Genomic DNA, 26,723 nt, shown 5'->3' with positions numbered 1-26,723 from the left:
AACACTCATGAGTCGCAGTATAATTCTTTCTAAATGGTGTTGTCTGTAGAAATATTGCCAAATCTCAAAAAAAAAAAAAAGAAAGAAAGCAAAAGAAAAGAAAAGAAAGGAAACAAAAAGAAAAAGAAAAAAGAAATATTGCCAAATCTCTCAGGATGCCTGGGTGGTTCAGTCGGTTAAGTGTCTGCCTTCAGCTCAGGTCATGATCCCAGGGTCCTGGGATCAAGTCCCACGTCAGGCTCCCTGCTCAGCGGGGCATCTGCTTCTCCCTCTTCCTGCCGCTCCCCCTGCTTGTGCTCTCTCTCTCTTTCTCTGACAAATAAATAAAATCTTAACAAAAAAGAAATATTGCCAAATCTCTCTTCTGTGACCATCACAGACATCACTAATCAACCTTGGCATACTTTCTGGGAAGGCCAAGAATTATCTTCATTAAACCAGGTGAGTATAAGTGTGTGCATGAGTGAGCATGTAATGCTGAAGCATGTGATCATGATCTCCTTATGTATATACACCCTTTCTCTTAAAGGTCAGGGACATTGAACTTTACTGTTTTTAACATAGGCTTTTTCCTAAGGGTTCTGTGGTTTCCAAAGTGATTTACCAAGAAACCTCTACAGTATAGATTCTACCTGCATTCAAAATATAATATGCTCATACCTACTATTTAAAGACATCAAAAAATTGCATATGTATGTCAGAAATAATATGAGTGACCAAAAAGATTTCAGAGAACTGATTCTAGTCAAATAGACCTTTGAACAGCAATAAAGGATATTTTCAATGAGATAAGACTTTTCCTATTATAAATGCCAAAAAGCACACATTAATTCTAATTATATATTTAATATTCTTAAGGACACTTTTAAAATTTTAAGAGAATAGTTAGTAGTCAGCTAAACTTAGTTTTCCCACTCTTCAGAAACAGTACAGCATGGAAGAGAATGACACTCAGCATGTTTTTTGCCTCTTTCCAGTGATGGAATTTGCCTCCTAGAGCAGCACCTTGGGCAATAGTGCATTTGCATTTTTAGTAGTGATCATTGTGCATTACAGCAGTGGGAAAAAATAGATGAAGGAGAATTAATTAACACATCAAGCAAATGTAAGTAGACAAAACCTAACATGCATTTATATTTCCTCCAAATAGCTATATTACCTATCAAGTTCACAGCGTTTTTAATATATTCCACTTTTTTCCAAAAATAGATCTCCTTTACAATGGCTTTGGGAATATTGGTTTATGTAATCATTGCATATTTTAAGATTTTCTAGAGATGGTCATTTTTTTAAGTGTATGCTTAAAACTCCAACTAAAGATGGAATCTGTCATATTCTAGTGTTTAAATAAATTATCCAAACTTCTCCCATATTACTGGGAAATATTAGGGAAAAAAAAAACAACATTTGTTTGACAAGTAAACTAGTTGCTGTAAAATATTGAGCAGGGTATCAAAAAGTACAATTCAGCTACTCTCTACATAGAAATAAAAGCTTAAAGAAATAAGCCCAATAGTGTTACTAACAGTATTTTAGGTTAGATTCATACAAGATATCCATCCTCATGATAGAGTAAGGATTTCTCTATCTTTGGCCCCAAAGTACCTTGTGTTTTGTCATAGTATATACTATGTACTATTAACAGGCCATTCTTGAAATCAGACACTGAATTATTCACTTTTTACAGCTTTATTAATATATACTTTGTATACATTAAACTGCACATATATGAAGAATATACTTCAAAAGCCATTCAGCTGTGCAACAAACACAATCAAGATAATGAGCACATCCATCACCCCCAGAGTTTCCTTACGTTTCATTTTACTTCTTCCTTCTCTTCATGCCCTTGCCTATCCAGAAGCGAACACTGATCTTTTGTTTCATTTGTAAGCTCTAGAATTGCATATGAATGGAATTCTATAACACACATTCTTCTTTGTCCAGCTTATTTCATTCAGTATGCTTATTTTCATATCCATGTGGTTGCATGTGGCAATAGCCTAATTCTTTTTATGGCTGAGTAATATTTCTTTTAATAGTTATGGGGTACCTGGGTGGCTTAGTTGGTTAAATGTCTGCCTTTTGCTCAGGTCATGATCTTGGGGTCCTGGAATCAAGCCCCATGTTGGGCTCCCTGCTCAAGGGGAGTCTGCTTCTCCCTCTCCCTCTGCCTCTCCCCCTAGCTTGTGTGTCTCAAATAAATAAAATCTTAAAAAAAATAGTTATGTCACCACTTGTTTATCTGTTCATCTCTTTATTTCCAAATAAATCCATGAATATTCATGGCTGGTATGAATATATTATCTCATTTCTTTTAGATAAATACCTAAATGTGGAATGGCCAGGTCGTACAGTGGGCATATGTTTAATTTTTTAAGAATTTTCAAATTTGTTTCCAAAGTGACTCTACCATTTCACATTTCTACCAGCAGTATATGGGAATTCCATTTCCTCCTCCTATTACCAACGCTTGAAGGGGTTAGGTTTTTGTTGGTTTTGCCTTGCCAGTGGGAGTGTGGTAGTATCTACTTGAAGTTTTAGTTTGCATTTCTCTAATGACTGTGATGGTTAAATACAGTTTCATGCATTTGTTTCTCATTCTTACACCTTATTAGGTGGAATGTACATTTTTTAATTGGCATCTTTGCTTTATTATTGAATTATGAGAGTTCTTTATATATTCCAAATGCAAGTCCTTGGTTAGATATATTTTGCAAGTCAGTTTTTGCTGTCTGGAATTTTTAAATGTCAGTTTCTTATTCATTGATAGCATACAGAAATATAATTAATTTTTAGTATTGACCTTGTGTTTTGCAACCATACTATATTAACTTATTAGTTCTAGAAGCTTTTTTTGTAGATTCCATACAACTTTTTACATGTCTGTAAATAAAGACAGGTATACTTTCTTCTTTTTTATTTCCTCTTTTTCTAAGAAATTTTGAGGTAATTTTTTGTGATTACATTTCACTGGTGTTGGCTTGTTAGATCTCTTTTATTTCCTTCTTTCATTATTGATTTGAGGCTTATTGTGAAAAAATTTAACTTATCATAGCCCACCTTCAAGTAATATTACATAACTTTACATATAGTAAAAAACAAACAACAGTGTGTATATATCCCTCTATCCCTCCAGTGCTTATTCTATTGCTTATAAATTTTATTTCTGCATATGTTTTAAATCCTGATATACAGTAATTTTACACTAAACTGTAAATTACTTTCTAAAGAGATTAAAATTAGGAAAAAATTGTTTTTATATTTTTCAGTAGTAAATATGTATCAGTAACTACATTTATGTTATTCTTTTTTTTTAATTTTTAAATATACCTTATATTTTGGAACAATTTTAAATGTACAGAAAAAAAATGCAAAGATAGTACAGAGTTCCCAAATACTCTGCACTCAATTCCTCTAAATTAACATGCTATATTAGTATTGCACATTGTTATAATTAATAAACCAATACTGGTATATTTTTATTAATTTAAATCTGTATTTTACTCAGATTTTATCTTCCTGGATCCAATCTAGGTTACCGTATCACAGTTAGTTGTCATGTCTTCTTAAGCTTCACCAGGATGTTACAAAATTCCTTGTTTTTGATGATCTTGATAGTTTTGAGGAGTACTGGGTAGGTATTTTAAAAACATCCCTCAAGTGAGATTTGTTCAATAATTTTCTCATGAGTCGACTGGGGTTAGAAGTTTGGGGAGGAGACCCCAGAGGTACGGTGCCATTTTTATCACATTATATCAAGAGTGAATATTATGAATACGACCTATCACTGTTGATGTTAACTTTGCTCAGTGAGCAGTGTTTGTCAGGTTCTTCATTCCTCTGTATAGATCCAGGTTTCACTCTGGTATAATTTTCATTTTTTTTCTGAAAAATTTTCTTTATTGCTTCTTGCAATGCATATCTGCAGGTGATGAAGTCTTCATTTTATGTGATTGAAAAAGTCTTTTGCCTTCAATTTTGATTAAAATTGCTAAACAAGTAATTTTAGACCAACAGTTACACTTTCTTCAATACATTAAAGATATTCTACTGTGTTCTGAATTGTGTTGTTACCAAGATATCTGCTATCATTCTCATCTTGAAAATACGTATCTCATCAATGGAAACATGTATTTTTTTGCTAGCTACTTTTAAGTTATTTTTTAATCACTAGTTTTAAGCTGTTTGATTAATACATATGGCTTGTTGTAGTCTTTTTCATATTTGGGGGTTTCTGTAGAAATTCTTGGATATTTGGCTTTACTGTTTTCAATAAACTTCAATAAATTTTAGCCATTATTTTTTTCAGATTTGTTTCTTTTCATGTTCTTTGCCTTTCTCCTTTGGGGATTCCAATTATAACTATCTTAGCTCACTTGAAATTGACCTAAAGCCTACTGATGCTCATTATTACCTGTTTTTTGCTCCCTATATTTCATTTGACTAGTCTCTATAGCTGTGTCCTCAAATTCACCTAGCTTTTCTCTGTTGGTATCTAATCTCCATTAATCCACACTGATACACTTTCAGACATTGTTTATTTCATCTCTAATAATTCAATTTGGGTCTTTGTTATATCTTCTGTGTCTCTCCCTAACATTCCCAAGCTTTCCTCTATGTTCCTATATATATATATGGAATATAGTTATAATGGTTGTTTTAATATATGTCTATTATATTAGGGCTGTCATTTTGAAACTATTTCTGGTCATTTTTTTTCTCATTTTTGGAACGTATTTTCATTCTTTTTTCTGTGTCTGATAATTTTTTACTGGAGGCAGATATTCTGATATTTGCATTTTGGGTATTGAATATTTTTGCATCTCTAGCAATGTTCTTGATCTTTGTTCTGGAATACAGTTCCATTACTTGGAAATAGTTGAATCTTTTCAGGGTTTGCTTTAAACTTAGGTTGGACCAAAACAGCCTTTAGTTTTGGGCTAGTTTTTTCACAGCACTGGGAAAATGTCATTCTGAGTATACAGTGTTCCTTAAATTATGAGGTTTTTCCATTTGACTACTGGAAGAATCAATTATTACTTGTCCTCTGTGAATGCCTAGGATTTTTTTCCCTGCTCCTTTCTTATTTCCCATTTCCAGCCTCAGGTATTTTTCTCTCATGCATTCACTGACCTAGAGCTTTGCCCAAATCTTAAGGGAGATGCTCTGCAGATATCAAGAGCTCCCTCTCTAAACAGTCCTCTCCTCTTCACTATTCCTCCATATGATCTCTAGCTGCTTTAGCTTCACTAGGCTCCCAGCACTGTCTCTTCTATTCCACCTGGGTATCCTTTCGCTGTGCTACATCCTGGAAATCCCCAGGCAGTAAGATAGGGTACCCATAGGCTCTGCCCCTCCCCCCTGTGCTTGCTATCTCTCTCTCTCTCAAATAAATCAATAATAAATCTTTAAAAAATAAACTAGGAAGAGAATAGCATACTCAGTAAGAGGAGAAATAAGAGTATGGAGACCCTGAGAAAGAAATAAGAGAGCAGGACGTATGTGTAACTGCAGGAAGAAACAGGGAATAAAATGTAGAAAGACCTTGATATAGGAATGTATTTGGTATGTTAGAAGAGCAAAGACACCACTGTGATTGGAAAGGAGGAAGAGTGATCAGCGATGAGGTCAGAAATATTATAGATCATAGTAAAGAGACTGGATTGTATCCTGAATTAGATCACCAAAGAGAATTTTGTGGAGGGTTCTGGCAGAGGTTGAGAGGAATTGGCTGCTGAGAAGACGATAGATGGTAATAGCCATATTATTTCTAAAAATGTATTATTTATAACTTTGTTCTACATTCCACACTTAATTTATAAAATGAAATGAAGTCTAATGCATGGACACAGGGCATACCTAGATATTTACAAAGTCTGAGATTAATGTATACTAAAATAAGAGGCAAATCAGCTCAAATAAAATAAGATAGTTCATCTTGATTGAGTTTGGGATTACATTTTAGAGGAATAGAAGATATCAATCTTGTTGCTATCTCTTTCCCATTTTAATATGGAAATGCAATATCTAGTTAAATCCAGAATGAATATAATTTAGTATGTTCTTAGGTGAATCTCTCTATGCAGATAGGTGCCTTAGTGATAGCTGTCATGAGAACACACAGAGATACCTAGATGCATACCGGTTTTAGAAAGATGGAAGACTATTTATTGTATTATGAGCTAAAAGTGACAGAGCATTTTTAAGAGATTAAATTTTATAAAACAAAATTCAAAAATAATAATGAAGGTAACTTTGGATGGTATACAATTACCACATGAGTAGATTGAAAAGATTATAAATAACTGTCCAGATTTGGGTATATACAATGAGTTAGAAAAGATGTACCTGATAAATCACATGCATGAAGTAAGGTGAGATAGGGAAGAGAATGATGCTAAGGGATATTGTCTAGAGGATATTTAGGGGCTATGGACTAAAGGTGGAATATAGGAAAAGTCAGCAATTCCAAAGGAAGATGATGCATAGGATATTAAGTAAGTTTATACTAGTTGTTATCTACAAGTTAAAGAAGTGAGGGCTATGATTTGTTTGAAAAATACAGTAGACTTTGCTTGGTAAAGTGGAGAGTAAAATATCCAATGCAAATAATGTCTCTTCTGTTAAGCCTTGGGGAATTCCTTAGGCAGCACACACACATTTTCAAAGAGCATTACTGAATAACCCGAATCCTACCACCTCTGACTGCCTTCACTGCTACTACTCTAGCCCAAGCCACCGCCATCCCTTGCCTAGTTTATTGCATCCAACTCTTCATCATTATTTCTGCCTACATCCTTTCCTACCATCTATCGTCTTCTCAGCAGCCAATTCCTCTCAACCTCTGCCAGAACCCTCCACAAAATTCTCTTTGGTGATCTAATTCAGGATACAATCCAGTCTCTTTACTATGATCTATAATATTTCTGACCTCATCACTGATCACTCTTCCTCCTTTCCAATCACAGTGGTGTCTTTGTTCTTCTAACATGCCAAGTACATTCCTATATCAAGGTCTTTCTACATTTTATTCCCTCTGTTTCTTCCTGCAGTTACACATATGTCCTGCTCTCTTATTTCTTTCATGTGTCTCTTCAAATGTCAACATATTAGTATGGCCTGCCCTGAATCCCCTGTATAAAATACACACATTCAGTTACATTTTATTCCTCTCTCTATGTTACTTCATAGCACTTATTATCATTTCACATACTATGTATCGGGTACTTTTATCCACCCCAATCAGAATAATTAATGCCTGCCATAAAACTACTTCTAGTGCTCATTAGTCTTTCTCCCCAGTTCCAAAGTTAGTACATATTATAGGCTGAATATTTGTGTCCTCTCAGAATTCATATATTGAAGACTTAATCACCAGTGTGGTATTATTTGGGGAGGGGGTCGCTAAAAAAGTAATTAAGTTTAAGTGAGGTCATGAGGGTGGGGCCCTGATCTGAATATTCATGTCTGTATTAGAAGAGACATTCCCTTCCCCCTCCTTCTCCTCATAGAATTCCAAACTCTTTTGCTGCATTCTCTGCAATTAGGTGAGCAATGAAATGTGAGAGACAGGATGGAAGATTAAAGAGGTTGTTTAAGAGCCATTTCTGAAAGTGGCTTAAATCCTATTAGTCAATATTTAGTAAATGGCCAGGACAATGGACTAGTAAGTGTTATCTTCCTGTCTGCCCAGAAACACATAGTTTTCTGTCTGCCACAACTCACTAAAAAACAACCTCCTTGAGGATGTGAACTTTGTTTTTATCTGCCTTGTTCACAATGTATCCCCAGTAAACAGAACATGTGTAACAAAATAAATATTTGTTGTACTGATTATTAGTTAAAGCAGAGGTGGAATATCATAGAGAGTCATTATGTATTGATCATCAACTATGTTTTTGACACAACCCATAACTTAAACATATTAAATTTTCACCAATCCTGTGCAGGATTGTCTGTCAAGTCAGTACAAGGGCACACCATCTGAAGGTCTTCTCAAACTACAGAGAAGCTAGGAACTACATTTCCCTGAATCACCTTCCTTTTACAGTCCATATTATAGTTTGCTAATAAGAGAATCTCACACAGTGTTGGAAGGCAGAAGAAAAGAAATGACATTAATTTCCTAGAATGGCTATAGTCAATTATAAAAGAACATGTGATAGTCCTATAATAAATTATTTGGGGACTATTTAGAGTAGTTCTAATTTCCCGCTTGAACACAGATTGATAACTCTTCTTCTTCTCTTTGTAAGGGACATGTTAGCTATTGTCCCAAGAACTCACTTGCAATTATATTTGGATTGATTTTTAGAGAAGGAAGTCCACTGTTTCCCCCATGTTAAGATGAAAGATGTCTCAGTTATATTTAAGATTAAAATATGACAAACTCTCCCTCCTAGAGACTTATCACAGTCATTCTCTCTTTTCCTAGTGTCCTACGTGTGCACACACACACACACGTTATTGTTTTGGCGGCTTTGGGTTTTGTGGTTTGTTTTGTTTTGGAGAGAGGAGCCAGGCTCCTCATTTTTGAGTTCTAATAAAAGTAGCATGGGTATTCATATCATTGTCCTATAATGGAGTGGATTATTTGACCCAATAAGAGGAAATTTACTTTGAAGAACCACCTTGACAGTTTCACCTCTCATCCATGATCTCTGGCTTAAATTTAAATATTGACAGAGATTGTAACCTACCCATTAAGTAATAGAAAGTCCATCTCAAGAAGTCAGTTTAATTGGGATACTCAGATTTTGTATCAACATTTCTTCCCTTGTGATTCCTGACATTGTACTTAAGGCACCATAATGTCTTTTTTGCACTATTACACTGAACTTCAGGGAAGTTAACTATGTCACTGAGAACTATACACTCATGTTGGCAGTTTAGTGGAGAGACAATACTCATTCATATCCCTACTGCCCTTTCCAAAGTCCGAAGTCAAAGAAAGTCAGAGCTGTCATTTAAAAAAAAAAAAAAAATTAAGAGCAAAAAGGAAAAGAAAAAGAAAGCAAAATGAGCCAATACTTCATAGTATTCATAGTATTCATATTATTATTATAGTATTCATTGTATTCATATTATTTATAGTAATACTGAAAGAAAAATTTCCACTATAATTTCAGCTCTGGCTAAAATTAACAACACAGGAAACAACAGGTGTTGGTGAGGATGTGGAGAAAGGGGAGCCCTCTTGCAATGTTGGTGGGAAGGCAAACTGGTGCAGCCATTCTGGAAAACAGTATGGAGGTTCCTCAAAAAGTTAAAAATAGAGCTAGCCTGGGGCACCTGGGTGGCTCAGTCAGTTAAGCGTCTGACTTCATCTTGAGGTCCTGGGATCGAGCCCTGCATCAGGCTCCACACTCAGTGGGGAGTATGCTTCTCCCTCTCCTCTCTCTGCCCCTACCCCTGTTCATATTCTCTCTCTCATATAAATAAATAAAATCTTTAAAAAAAAATAGAACTACCCTATGATCTAACAATTGCACTACTAGGTATTTACCCAAAGGATGTAAAAATACAGATTCAAAGGGGTACATGCAACCCGATATTTAGAGCAGCGTTATCAACAATAGCCAAACTATGGAAGTATTCATCAACTGATGAATGGATAAAAAAGATGTGGTATATATAAATACACACATGCTTGTGCACATACACACACACACACCACACACTGGAATATTAGCAATATTAACATCAAAAAGAATGAAATCTTGCCATTTGCAGTGATGTTGGTGGAGCTAGAGTGTATTATGCTAAGTGAAATCAGTCAGAGAAAGACAAATACCATATGATTTCACTCATGTGGAATTTAGGAAAAAAACAGATGAATACATAGGAAGGGGGAAAAAAAGAGAATATGAGAGATGGGGAGGCAAACTAGAGAAAGCATAACAAACTGAAAACCACTGACTTTTCTTAGAACCATCCGAAAACTGAAATTTCAGGGCACCCCCCTCCACCCCCACTCCAATCTGGAGAAACAGGCAAATCTAGCTGAAACTTGCTGAACTAGAGGAGAGGACACCAGAGTCATAAACTAGGAGGGATGCATGAATGGCAATTTTCATGAGTTTCTCGGGGATGATATGAACTATCTTGAGAGTGAAAAACTCCTAGGGCCACAATCTTATAGGTATTTCGCAAGTTCTGGGGATTTTATCTACATGAACCCTACCAGGTGGTTATGGTGAAGAGTCTAAAACATGCCTTCATGACTGTGGCAGGGAGAGGGAAAGAGAAGACCTTGTGAAATATTTCCAGAGCTTTCTCCATACAAAGAACTATCCCCGGGGTCTTATCTGACCTGGAGAAAGGGCACTTCTCTCCCTCTATCCCTCTATACTTTCTGTCTAATCTAAAAATGGGAAAAAGACTAACCACTTGTGAAGATTATAACCCAGGGACACAAGCCCACTAAAAGACTGAGATTTAATCATAAGATTGTAGAATGTTGTCCCTTTCCCCCAGCTAACCACCACACCAACAGAACACTAGTAAAATAATGGTATTATAGTTAAAAGATCTCTAAGATGCAAATTCTGCTTAAGAGTATTTCTTAAGGAATTCTCAAGACACTGGGGGAGATAAAAACAAAGACAATTTGGAGAATTATGAAGAATTTGAAGTCTCTGGCAGTTACAGCTATAGGAAATGTTAAACACAGACCAACTCCTAACTAGATTAACTTTAATGCTCACATTAAAGGTTTAGGTTCCTTTAACCTAATACAACATGCCCAGGTCTCGACCCCAAAATGACAAGGCATGTTCAATGGCAAGAAAAAGTCCAAAGAGAAAAAGCTATTTCCAGAACCTGACTCAAATATGACACATATTTGGAGTTATCAGACAGGGAATCTAAAATAACTGATTAATATGTTAAAGACTCCAATGGAAAAAAGTAGACAGCATGCAACAAAAAATGAGCGATGCAAGCAAAGACATGGAAACTCTAAGAAAGAACCAAGAAGAAATTCTATAAATAAAAACATTGTAACTGGAATGAAGAATGTCTTTTTTTTTTTTTTTTGAAAATGTCTTTGATGAGCTCATCAGTAGACTAGCAGGACAGAGAGAAGAATCAGTGCCCTTGAAAATATGCCATTAAAAACTTGCAACATTGGGCGCCTGGGTGGCTCAGTTTGTTAAGCGACTGCCTTCGGCTCAGGTCATGATCCTGGAGTCCCGGGATCGAGTCCCGCATCGGGCTCCCTGCTTGGCAGGGAGTCTGCTTCTCCCTCTGACCCTCCCCACTCTCATGTGCTCTCTCTCATTCTCTCTCAAATAAATAAATAAAAATCTTTAAAAAGATAAATAAATAAATAAATAAAAAGAAAAAACTTGCAACATCATTGAAAACGAAAAACAAGCAAGTGAACAAAACCAGAACAGAATAGCTAATATTTGTAAATCCATTTCAAAAGGTATAAAATATTATTTTTTTACAGAAAGAGAAGAAATAAAGAACTGAAGAACTATTTGAAGTAATGATGGAGAATTTTCCAAAATTAATGACAGAAACCAAACCAAAGATTTAGAAAGTGCGGAGAATATCAAGCAGGATAAATACCAAAAATGTATACCTGTGCATATCATATTCAAAGTATAGAAAAACAAAGAAACACAGAAAACCTAGAAAGAAGCCAGATTAAAACTATACCTTACTATGGAGGAACAGGGATAATGATACCAGATTTATCATCAGACCATGCAAGCAGTAAACGAGTGGAGGAAAATACTTTAAAATGCTGAAAGAAAAAAAATCTAGAATTCTATATCTAGCTAAATTACCCTTCAAAACTGTGAGAAAATAAAGATTTTCTCAGAGAAACAAAATCTAAAGGAATATATCACCAGCAATCCTGCCTTGCAAAAAATGTTCAATGGAATTCTTTAGAGACAAAGAAAATTATATAGGTCATAAATTTGGATCTACTTTAAGAGAGTTAACAAATGAATAATGATAGTAAGATAATTTTTTTCATATTCTTATCCAAAAGATAAGTGTTTATTAAAATAATAATAATAACACTGTGTTAGGTGATTATAACACATGGATAAATGGAAACAATGACACAAGGGATGAAAGGGAGGAATTAGGCATACTCTCTTATAGAGCACCTGCACACCTAAAGTATTGTTATTTGAAGGTGGACTTAAATTAGTTAAAAATGTACATTGCAAACACTATGGAAATCATTAAAATTTGAAAAGGAAGTCTGGATATTCTATGAGAAGAGATAAAATGGTACCATATAAAATCCTCAATTAAAACCATAGAAGGCAGAAAAATAAGTGACAAAATAAGGAGCAGACATGGCAGGAGTCGGTATAACCAATAATCAACTTAAACGTGGATGGTCTAAATACACCAATTAATAAACAGAGACTGACCATAAGACATACATACATGTCGTCTGTGAGAAATTCTCTTTAAATATAAAGACAGATAAGTTAAAAATAAAGGAGAAATTGGGGTGCCTGGGTGGCTCAGTCGTTAAGCATCTGCCTTCTGCTCAGGTCGTGATCCCAGGACCCTGGGATCGAGCCCCACATCAGGCTCCCTGCTCCGCAGGGAAGCCTGCTTCTCCCTCTCCTACTCCCCCTGCTTGTGTTCCCTCTCTCGCTATGTCTCTCTCTCTCAAATAAATAAATGAAATCTTAAAAAAAATAAATAAATAAAAAAAAAAGGAGAAATATATATCATGTTAACATTAATCATAGGAAAACTAAAGTAGCAATATGAATTTCATACAGAGGAGTTTTCAGAACAAGAAAAATTATCAAGGAAAGAGAGGGACATTACAAACTGATGAAGGGGTCAATTTTCCATGAATAAAAAGAAAATTTTAAATATGCCTGCACCTAATAAGAGAACAAAAATATTTGAAGAAAGGACTGATAGAGCTGCAAGGAGAAAAGGACAAGTCCACTATTGGAGAATTCAACACCTTTATTTCAGTAATTGATAGATTAAACAAGCTAAAAATAAGTAAGGATATGTGGTGACCTGACTGGCCAATGGATATTTATGGAATATTCCATCTAATAACAGCAAACATATCTTCTCAAACTCACACACATGGAACACTCAGTAAGTGTTTATCAGTAAGATAAAGCACACTCTGTGCCATAAAACACATCTTAAAATAAAAAATTAAAATCATACCGAGTATATCCTCCGAGCACAATAGATTTAACCTAGAAACCAATAGTAGAAAGATATTGGGAGAATATCCAGTGTTTGGAGATGAAACTACACACTTCTAAATAACAAATGGTCACAGAAGAAGTCTCAAGAAAAATTTGAAAATATCTTAACCAAATGAAAATGAAAATAGCACTTATAATAATATGTGGGGATGTGGCAAAATCAGTAATTACATGAAATATATAGTGTTAAATGTATACATTAGAAAAAAATTTAGGGTGCCTGGGTGGCTCAGATGGTTAAGCATCTGCCTTCGGCTCAGGTCATGGTCCCAGGGTCCTGGGATCGAGTCCTGCATCGGGCTCTCTGCTCCTTGGGAGCCTGCTTCTCCCTCTGCCTCTCTCTCTCTGTCTCTCATGAATAAATAAATAAAATCTTTAAAAAAAAAAAAGAAAAAATTTAAAACCATTCATCTAAGCTTTTACCTAATGACTCTAGGAGAGCTTTTAAGCTAAGGCATACACAAGGAAACATAAAAAATAAAGTAGAAATCAATGAAATTGAAAAAAGCAAATTTTTGCTTTGAAACCAAATCTGTTTCTTTGAATGGATCCATAAAATTGATAAATTTCTAGCTAGGCTATTTAAGATGGAAAAGCAATGGATGCAAACTACCAATATCAGAAATGAAAGAGGGTTATCACTACTGACCTCATGGACATTAAAGTGATAATAAAGGTTTACTATGAACAACTCCATGCCCTAAAATTTGAAAAACTTACATGTAATGGGCCAATTGTTTGAAAGACTGAAATGACCCAACTAAGCACTCTAAACTGCAGTCTCTGTCTCCTCCTACTCTTCAATCATGTTGTGCTTTATTTGGGCCAACTTCCCTGTGCCAATGACAAGAAATTGTCTTCAGGCAGAAAGCTCGGTTGATAGAGGTACATGTGTCATTTCCTCCCTTCTTTAGGGAACTGCAGGTTTATAAGTCTTGTCTAATTTATGAAATGACTTGTTTTCCATATTATGGCTATTTTTATAGTTGTCTATGGGAGGATGCTTTTCGCATCCCTGTTATCATCATGGCTAGCTTTGGTAGACTTTAATTTTATCTCTAACACAATCCTGAATTTATATTGCTTATTTACCAAACTCCAGGTTTTTTGTTCATCTCCACACAAATCACTCTTGTAATGAAGCTCAGGACATATAGACCTTTTGGCTTGTTTGTTTGTTTTCAATTATACTGTATTCTTAATACTATATACTTGATTACCCATAGTTCAAACCCTTCTTTCTCTTGATGGGAAAATATATTTAAAAAAACACGTTTTGCCACATTTATCTAAACAACTGAAACATAAGAGTGTATGGTAGATGTCAAAGTCTCTAAACTTTTTCTCTTCCCACTGAATGGTCCATTAAAAAAAAATGATAGGTGAGAAATAAAAATAAACTAAGAGAAACAACAGCCCTTTGAAAAGGAACATGAACATAGTTGCAAATCAGAATCAGTAGAGAATCTTAGTTAAAAAGCATTTTTGTAATGGGTCGCCTGGGTGGCTCAGTGGGTTAAGCATCTGCCTTTGGCTCAGATCATGATCTCAAGGTTCTGGGATCGAGCCCTGTGTCTGGCTCATTGGGGAGTCTGCTTCTCCCTCCCGCTCTGTTCCTCCCCCTGCTCATGCTCTCTCTCTCTTGCTTTCTCTCAAATAAATAAAGAAAATCTTTTTTTAAAAAAAGCATTTTTGTGATGACCCATTCCTTACCATCTTTTGGAAAATGTATTACAGGATGATTACTGTGTATGACACATTTCAAATAAATTAGGTTACTTATTAGTTGAGAAGTTTGTGTGCAATGTTTTCCTGCAGAGAAAAGGGGAGGAGATGTATGTAACAGGTGGAAAGGCTTTGAGAGAGATTTTTGAGTAATTTCTCAAGTCATGAGATCCAACATTGAATTGTATAGAAATGTAAGTAAATTATAATTCTCTCTTATTTAATGTGTTTCTTTAATCAGTTTCTGAGAAGCATATATTACAAAGCCCATGATGCTTCATCTGTAAGGGCCTCCATTTCCTAGCTGCTGGTATGTCTGCCGGCCTTCTGACTCTCCAAAATCCCATCCTATCTTCCTTAATACAACTACTTAATGTTGTTCCCAAGATGTTTGCAGTTTAGTAAGTGAAGCTACAATATACTGGAGCAAGTAGCAAATGTCTATTTATTTTACCCAACTAGATGAAATTTCTCTGTAGGATAGTCTCTCCCTTTGAAAAGGATCCGTGAGCTTTTAAGAATTTCAGAAACATAGCTTAGTCTTTGTGTTCAGTAATAGCCTGCTTCTGAGTTTGCCTGTTCATAAGGAATAAGAAGCTTTGGCAGCTGCCTCAGTGCTCTGTGATCATTAGGAACTGCATCAAACTCCAGGCTCTCCCCTAATTATGAGTATTGATTGTACTCATCCATCTCTATTGAGAATTCCATTTCCATATATAGTGCTAACTGCCCTTCTTTCTTTGCTGATTTAAAAAACAGAAAGATGTCTGCTCTTGGGCTTGATAGAACTGCCCAATGAATATTTCCCAAGGCTTTTGCCTGCATTCCCCAAATATGTGTACCATTTGACAGGGTTTACATACATAGTATTACTACGGGCAGTCCCATGTTTGCTCACCAGCTTTTTCTTCCATTCACACATTCAAGGAGAAATCTGAGATTGGTTCAGGAGTTGTTTTCACTCTTAACTTTTTTCATTTCACTGATATCTCAACACTTAGCAAAAAAATTGATGCTTTCAGAATTTTTCTTCTCAATCACTCTGTTATGGAAAAATAACATTTAATAATCTGTGAAATCTGCTATTTTTTCCTTGAATAGTTGTTTCATCAATACATGTAGATAGAATATTGTGGATGTGCCTGAAATACTAGACACTGAATTCCCATGTCGAGAAGATACTCTAAGACCTAGGCAGGACAACCTTGAAGGCAGATAGTACTTACGCAGGTGTGATTTAAGAAATTGAAAAGTGTGCTCCTTCAAATAATCTAATATTGCCATAGTCATGTAGAGATACCCTTTGTTAAAGTAAAATTCTGTAAAGAGGATGCTTGACTGGTTTTCCCACACTGGGCAATAGAATCTTAACTCTTATTGTCAAGTAGTCTCCACCAAAGACATAAATATGGTGAAAACAATCCCTTGAAGAATTTTTATGATGTTAAGGAAAATCAAAGTATTAGTTAAGATATATGAAGTCTTCACAGTAGAATGAGAGATATATTTGGTTTAATATACATTAGTATAAAAGAATAAATGTTAGTGTATGTTAGTGGATACTTAGGATTTTGGCCTTCATCTATGGGAAACTGATCCCTCACTCCCTCAATACACACGCTCAGTGTGGGTGCTAGCATGTTCTTATTTTACCCCAGCCACTAAACACAATCAATCCAAGGATAAGCAACTGACCCAGGTGGGACAGAATCCTTCCCAAGGATTTCTGCAACTGAAATTGAGAATAAAAATCTGTCCCCGTCTAGTGCTGCAAGCTCTAGGTGAGACTTGGCAACTCTTAGGAGCCATGATTCCTGCCCCGTAGAGCAGCTGGCCTTTAGTGAGAGACTATGAAGCCAACGTATAAAGAGAAACAGAAACAAGAATGAGAGTGAGAGAAGAGACATTGGGAGAGAGGGAGAGGATTCACGTGCTTCAAGCAGGCACTTACTTTCTGATTGCATTCACAGTGAGATGCATCCACACTCCAGTTTTCCCCGTAGTTGGGTGGTTAGCCTCTCAACCACCATCTTTCCATAATTTCCTCTTCTATTATCCATGTTTATTTTCTGCATAGCACCTCTTACTGTCTAACATGCTAATATTTTGTTTAACAATGTATACCCAGTGCTTAGAATGGTGTCTGACATTATGGACCTCAGTACTTAATTGAATAAATGAAAGAAGGATTTGTTGATATGAGATATTCCAGTACTCTTAAAAACCTCCCTGTAAGCTAGTTCAAATTGGTTCAAATCAGTTCTATTTTATTTGCATGCAAGAGTTTTGATTAATACATTTAAAAAATTAAGGATACATATCCATTTCTTCTAATAAACTCCATTTACTGAGGTAAAATTAGGGATTCTCAACCTATGGGCCAATGGAACTAGATATATCATTCAGGATAGGCTAGACTATGCTGCAAAAAGAAAGCAATAATCCTAGTTGTTTAAAATAATTAAATTGTATTCCTCATATATACTATGTGCCCAATGAAGGACACTAGGAAGATTCTGCTCATCACAGCAATTAGGAAAAGAATCTCTATATATGCTTCCAAAGTCACTGGGGCAGTGGGAATAGAGCATGGCAACCTATGCATTGACTTCTCATGTTTCTTCCCAGAAGGAACACATGGCAATCTTATTTTTTTTTTTTTTCCAAAAGCAAGACACATTGGCCAAGCTTAATTTCAAAAGGAGTTGGGAAATACAACCTACCTACCATGGGCCTAAAAGAAATAGAATAGTTTTTGAACAGCAAAAATGAACAACACCACATTGAGATTCTATGGAGTTACTTCCAATAATTTGGAACTGTATATGTGTAAGAATCATTATTATTAGTAGCAGGGGTTAGCACGCTATGGTCCATGGGCAAAATCTAGCCTACTGCCTGAATTTATAATAATGTTTCATTAAAACATAACCACATCCATTCATTTCTGTATTTTCTATGCCTGCTTCACACTGCAATGATAGTTAAATAGTTTAAACAGAGACCATATGGCTTTCCAATCTTAAAATATTTACTGTAAGTAAATTGTCTGCCTCATGTTGTATATTTTCTGCTATTTTAAAAATTATATTTTGACTAAGAAGTTGTAAGAAGTAAATTGTCTGCCTTACATTGTATATATTTTGCTGTTTTAAAATTGTATTTTGACTAAGTTGTAAATACTAATTTTTAGTGCTTTGTCATTTAATGTATTTCCAGTAAATCAGTATGACAAAATTTTTTATCATAAAAGAGTTCATTTCTTGAGAAGAAGTGGAAATCAGTAATCACTAGGTATTCTGGAATAACTGGTTCTTGGGGTCATGAGGTCGAGCCCCACATTGGGTATAGAGAAAATAAAATGAAATAATTTCTGTTCTGTTCTGATATGGATTATGCTTCTTCTAGAATCTTATGATTATCTTTAAGTGACCGAAAAAGTGATAGAAAAGACCCTTGCCTCAAATGCCTCTCCTAAGACTAACAGCTCTGCAGAGCGGGTCTCATCTAAAATGTAGTGGTTAATACTGAGAATTAACATTTCCTGACCACATCACTTGTGAGACAGTGTTTTGAGCATGTTGTTTAACTATTTCTTTTAACCTCTTCCAGAGCCTCTGCCTCTACCACCACAGAAATGGGCAGGCGCATGACCCCAGGAAGGCAAGTGAGAGTCCCTTTACATGGATTAATATGATCACTGGGGAGAGAGTCTCTCTCCTGAGATAGTAAAATTTAGGGACCAGGTAAGCCTGGACCTATGGTAGGGAATTATCTTAGTCACCTAGAGATGTTAGGACAGAATACCATAGACTGGGTGGCTTAAACAGCAGACATTTACTTCCCTTAGTTCTGGAGGATGGAAAGGCCAAGAACAAAAAGCTGGTTGATTCAGTTCATGGTGAAAGCTCGCACAGATGGCTGCCTTCTTTCTGCATTCTCTCTCGGTGAAGAGAAAGAAAGCAAGGTCTTTGGTCTCCTCTCATAAGGACACCAATCTCCTCATGAGAATCTCACCTTCATAACCTCATCTAAACCTAATGACCTTCCAAAGGTGCTACTTCCTAGTATCATCATACTGGGGGTTAGGGTTTCAGTATATGAACTTCGGGGGGAAACAAACAATCCATCTCTAGCAGAGATTTTTTTCATTAGAGCCTGAGAGAGAAAGAATTAAACACAAAGGAAATAGACTATAAATGAAAAGAGACAGAGGCAGTCCTCAATACCTGATTTTGGCACTGAATCCTGCATATCCAACCAGGATACTTTATATTGTACAATAAGAAAATAATTCATTTCACTCCCAGCCTTTTCATGTCTTTTGAAAACAAAATATTTCTGGGAAAAGTAAAATGTTAAGCCTTGAAAAGAAAGGAGTTTCTTATAACTTTTTCCTAATTGAAGATTTAAACACTGAGAAGGAAAAGAGCACCTACCTCACTGAAATCCATCTATGAAATGCTTAAATATTATTTTTTATCATTAAATGCATTAATAGTTTGACATGTCTTAATAAGATTAAATTTTGAAAAGATAAAAAAGGAAAAACTTTTAATTGCTTAACCTGAAAGGTAATCAGTTGAAATCATTCCAACTTGGTATAATGGTGATGAAAGAGATGTTTGGAGATACACCAATTTTACAAGGTTTATTGAGAAGATTGCTGTGTTTAGAATCAGACATAACTGCACTCACTTGCTGTTCAAACTGGGATAAGTTTATTTTCTCACCTAAATTTCTTACTAACTCATGGGAATTCCATATGTAAATGTATGTGTATCAGTTCATATAATGCTAAGCCTCAGTTTTCTGTTTGATTAATGTAGGTGATATAATGTAACTACCAGGTTATTATGAAGTATAATTAAAATCTTATATGAGGCACCAACACCATGGTTTACATATGGTAGATACAATGAATTTTTATCTTCTTCATCACTTTCCTTCTCAAATGGTATCACAAAATAGTTGTCTATCCCATTTCATTCAAATGTCCTCAACTCTGAAAGGTGCTTAGTATTAATCAGAGTTTGTTTATAGTGGCCCTACCACCTCTCTTAGAGACTCTTCATGGTAACCCACTCTTCATGATAATTAAGTTTGTAGAGTGGGTTTGCAAATAGTACCTTAAGGAGGAGATTCTGATATTGTTCACATTTTACAGACTAAGGAAATGAGTTCAGAAAACTCTCTAATTATGTGATCTGATGCTCATGTTAACTTTGAGGGAAGTTGTAGCAATTGTCTTTCTTGTCAATTTCTTTTAAGGTCCTTGGTAAATAATTTCTTCACATATGACATTGCTGATGTTTTTTAAAGAATGGCAACTTGCCTAACTGATTTGTAAATAAATTTCTAATTTTTTTCACGTTCAGCAATGTTTCTAGCATAATCCCTCTCCCCAGGCCTGGAAATTTCTTCTGCTTTTACTTGGTTTGCATTTTTAAAACAATGCATGTGTTTGCAATACACTGAGACCTCTGGCTCAGATAACAACTTTCCCCCTATGCATATGGAAGCAATTAAATAAAAAAATTAAAAAATTAAAAAAAAAACCCTCTCTTTACGTGAGAAACTTGAGATTCACACATTTTTCATAAATTCTAAACCATGCTTTTGGTCATTTGTTTTTTACTATTTCTCCATAAGCCATTTCATCCAGTCCATTAATCATGATTTTTAAAAATCTTCTCTGAATTTCTAATGAGTTTGACTTTATCTTTTGATCATGAGTTGTCCAGAACCCAGCTTATATTTCAAGAATAGTGCCAGTTATCCAATAAAGATGAAATACTTATCACTTAACCCATTGTTTTAATCCATGCCACGCTATAAACATAAAATAATTTTGACTACACATGTTAAAAGAGTTAAGTTTTTTTTTTATTATTTCTAGAAGAAACTGAATCCTAGAGGTTATTCATAAGGTCTTTGGTAGAAGTTTGAGAGCTCTTTATATTCTAAATCAAAACTTGAAAAATATTTAGATTTGCCTCATGATAGCGACCCAGCGTTCTTGATAATGAATTTCCTTTTCTATTAACACATCCCAAATTTGTTCTTTGTCAATGCCTTATTTCTGAAATATCTAAGGTTTCTTCTCTTGTTGATTCATTCATCCTCATTATAGCCCCAAGAAACCCAAGGCCTCCCAGGATCACTAAATCTACTATCCTACTAACTTATAGTTATCTACTAGTCAATTCTAATCTCCATTTCACTTAGGGCAATGGTCATTCACTTAACCAAATAGTATTTACTGGATTCAGCTTTTACTCTAGATAGATAGATAGATGATAGATAGATAGATAGATAGATAGATAGATGGATAGATGATAGATATTCTATATAATTAATTTTATTCCAAATACAGAAATACATATTTAGAATATAAGTAAATGAATATACATATTTGGACTATATATAAAATGTATATAAGATATAAATATATATATACTTAGAATAAAATTTCAGTTGCAGTGGATACTCTTTGACTGGGTGATGATGATTGTGCTAAGTGCAAGGAAGATTAGATAGTAGCGTGGCAAGGCAGTGAATGTTGGTATGAAGAAAGAAGAGCAGGGCGAAAGATTCTAATTTTGTGTATATATATATATACACTTCATATATATTAAATATTTTTCATTATATATATATTTGAAAATATATGCTCTAAAATATTGGGAGTGATTATCAATTTTTAATTATCTTATGCTTTCATTATATTTTCAAATATTAATCTCAAAAATATTTTATCTTCATAATAATAAAAAATGTAAATTCTATTTCTAAAATAACGTAACTTAACATGGACAGCCCTGATAATTGTGTTTTACATGAAAAGACTATCATCACCTAGAACAGCAATACTTTGATTATACATTGAATAAATGTAGCCCAAAAAGTATCAAAGTACAGACCAAATTTATTATCTTACATGTGCTATCATCCATTGAAAACCAAATTTATACTTATCATCTATTGTATGCTAGTCCTGGAGTAGGTGTTTAGGGTTCTCTGAATCCTACAGGTATCACTATACCCATATTTTCTAGGAGCTCAGTCTATGGCAGAAGTCACGCAAACAGATTAAAATACATTATGAGTACATTATTATGAGTACATGAGGAGATACATTATGAGTGTTCATAGACATTAATAAAGTGATTTATAAGCCAAAGCATGGATCCTGACTTTGACTCTCTCATGGTTGTATATCAACTTCCTGACTATATTACTTATATTACTATATTACTAAACAAAACAGGTTGAACAGTGTTTAAAAAGCTAATATAAATTATTCAGTGGACCTACTGAAAATTCCTTCTTGCCTCTCTCATACAGTATTTTTCTTGCCTTCTAGGACCATCAAGCAACCTCCAAAATCAGTCTATTTCATGATATTGCATCTAGGCTATGTTCTAGGGAAACTCTATTTTTAGCTAGAAGACCGTGTTATTGACTGTGAAGAACACATAAATGTATAAGAAAAAACTTACAATCTCAGAATTTGCAGCTGAGGATAAAAGGAAAATATATCTGCCTGGCTGGGGGAAAGAAAAAAAAAGAAAAAAATTAGAGAATCTAAGCTAATGTAAAATTATGCAGAGCAAACTGCAATTTTGCCACATTATAAAATTTGATTTAATCCTGCTGCTGAGCCTAAATTCATGTTTTCATTTCCCTATGGAAATACAGTAATTTTAATTTTTGATGTTCATTTTGAGTACTGTGTAGAAAATACACATATAACGGCAGTCTTCAAAAACAGTTTGATCGATGCTTCCAATTGCTAGGTATTTTATCATTTAAAGACTTTCAGAAATCTTCTCTAAGACCTTTCAAAAATAATTTATTGATTTACTAATTAATATTCTTTTTATGCTGACCTCTTTAGTATCCTAAAGCTCTGATACAAATTCCTTAATATTTTGAGGTGCTATTACCTGGCTTAAAAAATTCAGCATAGAATGTTTATCAATGATCTGTCACATTTTTTTAAAAACTCATTAATGTCATAATTCTTCCTTATTGAGATTTAAATAATTGAGTGAATAGATAACTGTGTGCACATTTTTTATTCTCCTATCAGTCTACTCTTAATCCTTATGGAGAGACATAAAATACAACACTGGAACATACTTTACTCCCTAACACAGCAATAGAAAGCCAATCTCTAATCTACAACATAGTAGTATGTGGTGTTGGTCTGGCTAGTTAATTTATCTAACCCTCAGTTTATTCATCCATAAAATGGCAAGACTAATGGATATTTTATAGGTAACTGTATTTACATGAGTGATACATGCAAAGTGCTTTACACACTGTTTGGCAAATAGAAATAACCACCCATTAAATGTCAGCTTCTTAATTTATCGTTACTATTATAACTATTATTTTTAGTTGATTTCTCTGAGTGCTTTGTTGGTAGTTTAGAGTAAAACATATCATGCCAGGCTCAAATACATAGAGTTTAATACAAGGCAGAAAGAATAAATGATTTATAAAATATAGTAATGAAGAAGTACCATGAACATGGAGTGATACATCACATTTCCTTTGTTTCTGCTGGATAAGTAGCGATCATGTGCCCTCTGCTAGGGTAGAATTACTGCCAACTAAATTATAGTTGGCAGAGAGCTGCAGCTGCATTCATGCACATCAGAGGGAAGATGCCAAGTGTCAGTGAAAGAAATAGAGCTCCAGTGGCTAACAATCCCAAGACTTTTCTTTCTACTTTTCTTTAAATCCTGTTTCTGTCTCTTGCTTCTTTGAACTTGGCAATGTTATGTGATATCTACGTATGTAAATATGTCTATGTCTATGTAAATTTATATATATTTTATCATATATAAATTATGTAATATATAAGAAATTATTTGATATCAGTCCTCCAAATTAAAGTTTTCCTACTTTAAAAATGGTACCAGTGTGAGGAGAGAAGAGCATTTGTTTGAACTAGTGTTGAAATAGAGTAGTTGATGAATATGGCAGCCTCGCCTAAGTAATTTTAACTCTGAAGTCACTACAAGAATCCATTTTATCAATCTACTTTAAGGGAGAGGCCCCCAATAGGAGTATAAAAATGTGTGTTTCAATATCTTATACAAAATGGTAATTTATCTCAAAGAGTCTTTAAAGGTGTCTAGTTGTAGGAAAGGTTTTCATTTTGTTTTGTTTGTTTTAAATGGGCACCTGGCATAATGCCTGCCATGTAAAAGGGCCTGGATAAAAACAGGTTAATTGAGTGACTTCACTAATTTCTAAGGAGGCTGTTTCTTCCATTTATCTGTAGAATTTATTTCAAATATTTTATCTCCTATAGATCTTAGACTCATCAAGGTAAGGGAAAGGTGTATTTCTTAATAAAAGTAAAACACGGATAACTAAATTAGGCCAGGAGCAAATGGCTCCAACTCTGCCCCTCTATTTCGTCCTCTCTCTTTTGGGTTTCCTTGACTTTAGTGCCATTACCATCACCTCTATGACCTCAAAGTCATTGCCACCCGTTCTTTTCTATCCTGAACCTACTCTGTGAAAAAATAAATACTTTTTAGTTTATCTCATTTAGCACAATGGAGACAGGTTGTGAATTGTTATTTTTTTAATTTTTTAAAACTTTTTTACAAATTTTATTTATTTAAGAGAGAGAGTGAGATTAATTTTTTTTACAAATTTTATTTATTTAAGAGAGAGAGTGAGCGAGATAGAGAAAGACAGAGAACAAGCCGGGGTGGGGGCAGAAGGAGAGGGAGAAGCAGACTCTCTTGCTGAGCAGGGAGCCCGATGTGGGACTCAATCCCAGGACCCTGGGATCATGACCTGAGCCGAAGGCAGACAGACGCTTAACCGACTGAGCCACCCAGGCATCCCATTAATATTTTTTTATTCAGTAGAATACTAAGGAATAACCAAAGAAAAATAAATCTGAAACATGTTAGTAACAGACACAATTACACTTAAAGACTATGGAATTTGTTTAAAATTGGACATTTCTTGTATTTGAAATACCATTTCACTTTCTAGTATATTTCTTTCAAGAACAGGGGCATTTTAACACCCTCAGTTCCTAAAGCACCCATCTAGAACCCACATCTTTCTATAACACAGACCAAGAAATTCATACACTCTTATCTAAATAAAAAATACCAGTCACTTCCAGAATACAATCCCAGAGCCACTACTTTCCTTATGTGATCGTCTCCTGGAATGGAATTTTGCTTTAAGTATTTCCATGTGCCTTCACTATAAGAGTATGTCTGTATCTTTAGACAGCAGTCATATGTTCACACAGTAAGTATAGACTTCATAAAAATAAATAAGTATACTCTACTAGAAGGATCATTTCCTCACCAGGAACCTGATAATACACCATTGTGAAATGAATGACCACCCCTCAGGGATGCGCTTACCCTGCTTCCTTCGGTCATCTTCCAGGTCCCTGTCATTCATTCTTTCCCTCCCTTATTATTAATCATTCCATGGTCTTTAAAAATATCTATGAGCCGTCCACTTCATGTACACCTTATCTTGGCCACAAACCTCCATATTCACACTCAGACGACTGTTTTAAAAAATGTATGTTATGACCTTTGGTGAGTCACAAAACCATTTAAGCATATCATAATCAACATTTTAGAAACTGGAATTGAATACAATCCAGTAATTGCACTACTGGTTATATACCCCAAGAATATGAAAACACTAATTAAAAGGGATACGTGCATCCATATGGTTATAGCAGCATTATTTACAATAGCCAAACTATGGACACAGCCCAAGTGTCCATTGATAGGTGAATGGATAAAGAAGATGTGAGATAGATAGATAGATATGATAAAAATATAAGATGTGATACAGAGAGAGAGAGAGAGAGGAATTTTTTTTTTTAGATTTTATTTATTTATTTGAGAGAGAGAATGAGATAGAGAGAGCATGAGAATGGGGAGGGTCAGAAGGAGAAGCAGACTCCCCGCTGAGCAGGGAGCCTGATGCGGGACTTGATCCCGGGACTCCAGGATCATGACCTGAGCTGAAGGCAGCTGCTTAACCAACTGAGCCACCCAGGCACCTGAGAGAGAGGAATATTATTCCACCATAAAAAAGAATGAACTCTTGCCATTTGCAATGACTCGGATAGAGCTATAGAGTATAATGCTAAGCAAAGTAAGTCAGAGGAAGACAAACACCATATGATTTCACTCACATGTGGAATTTAAGAAACAAAACAAACAAGCAAAGGCAAAAAAAAAGAGAGACAAACCAAGAAACAGACTGTTAATCATAGAGAACAAAGTCGTGGTTAGCAGAGGGGGGTGGGTGAGGGGATGGGTGATACAGGTGATGGGGCACTTACCATGATGAGCACTGAGTAATGTATAGAATTATTGAATCAGATATTGTACAGCTGAAACTAATATAACACTGTATATTAAATAACTGGAATTAAAAATGCATGTTATGGGGGGCGGAGCAAGATGGCGGAGGAGTAGGAGACCTGGATTTCGTCTCCTATCAGGAATTCAGCTGGATAGGGATCAAACCATTCTGAACACCTACAAACTCAACAGGAGATCGAAGAAAAGAACAGCAACAACTCTCTCATCAGAAAAGCGACCACTTTCTGGAAGGTAGGACGTGCGAAGTGAATCCGAGGCGATATTCGGGAGGATAGACGGCGGGGGAGGGGCCTCCGTCGGCCGCTTCTGGCAAGTGATAGAACCACGGAGCACAAAATCGGAACTTTTAAAAGTCTGCTCCGCTGAGGGACAT

This window comes from Leptonychotes weddellii, chromosome 11, assembly GCF_054177405.1.
Source record: "Leptonychotes weddellii isolate Sample4059 chromosome 11, ASM5417740v2, whole genome shotgun sequence".
NCBI lineage: Eukaryota > Metazoa > Chordata > Mammalia > Carnivora > Phocidae > Leptonychotes > Leptonychotes weddellii.
Note: the sequence above shows the minus strand (reverse complement) of the source record.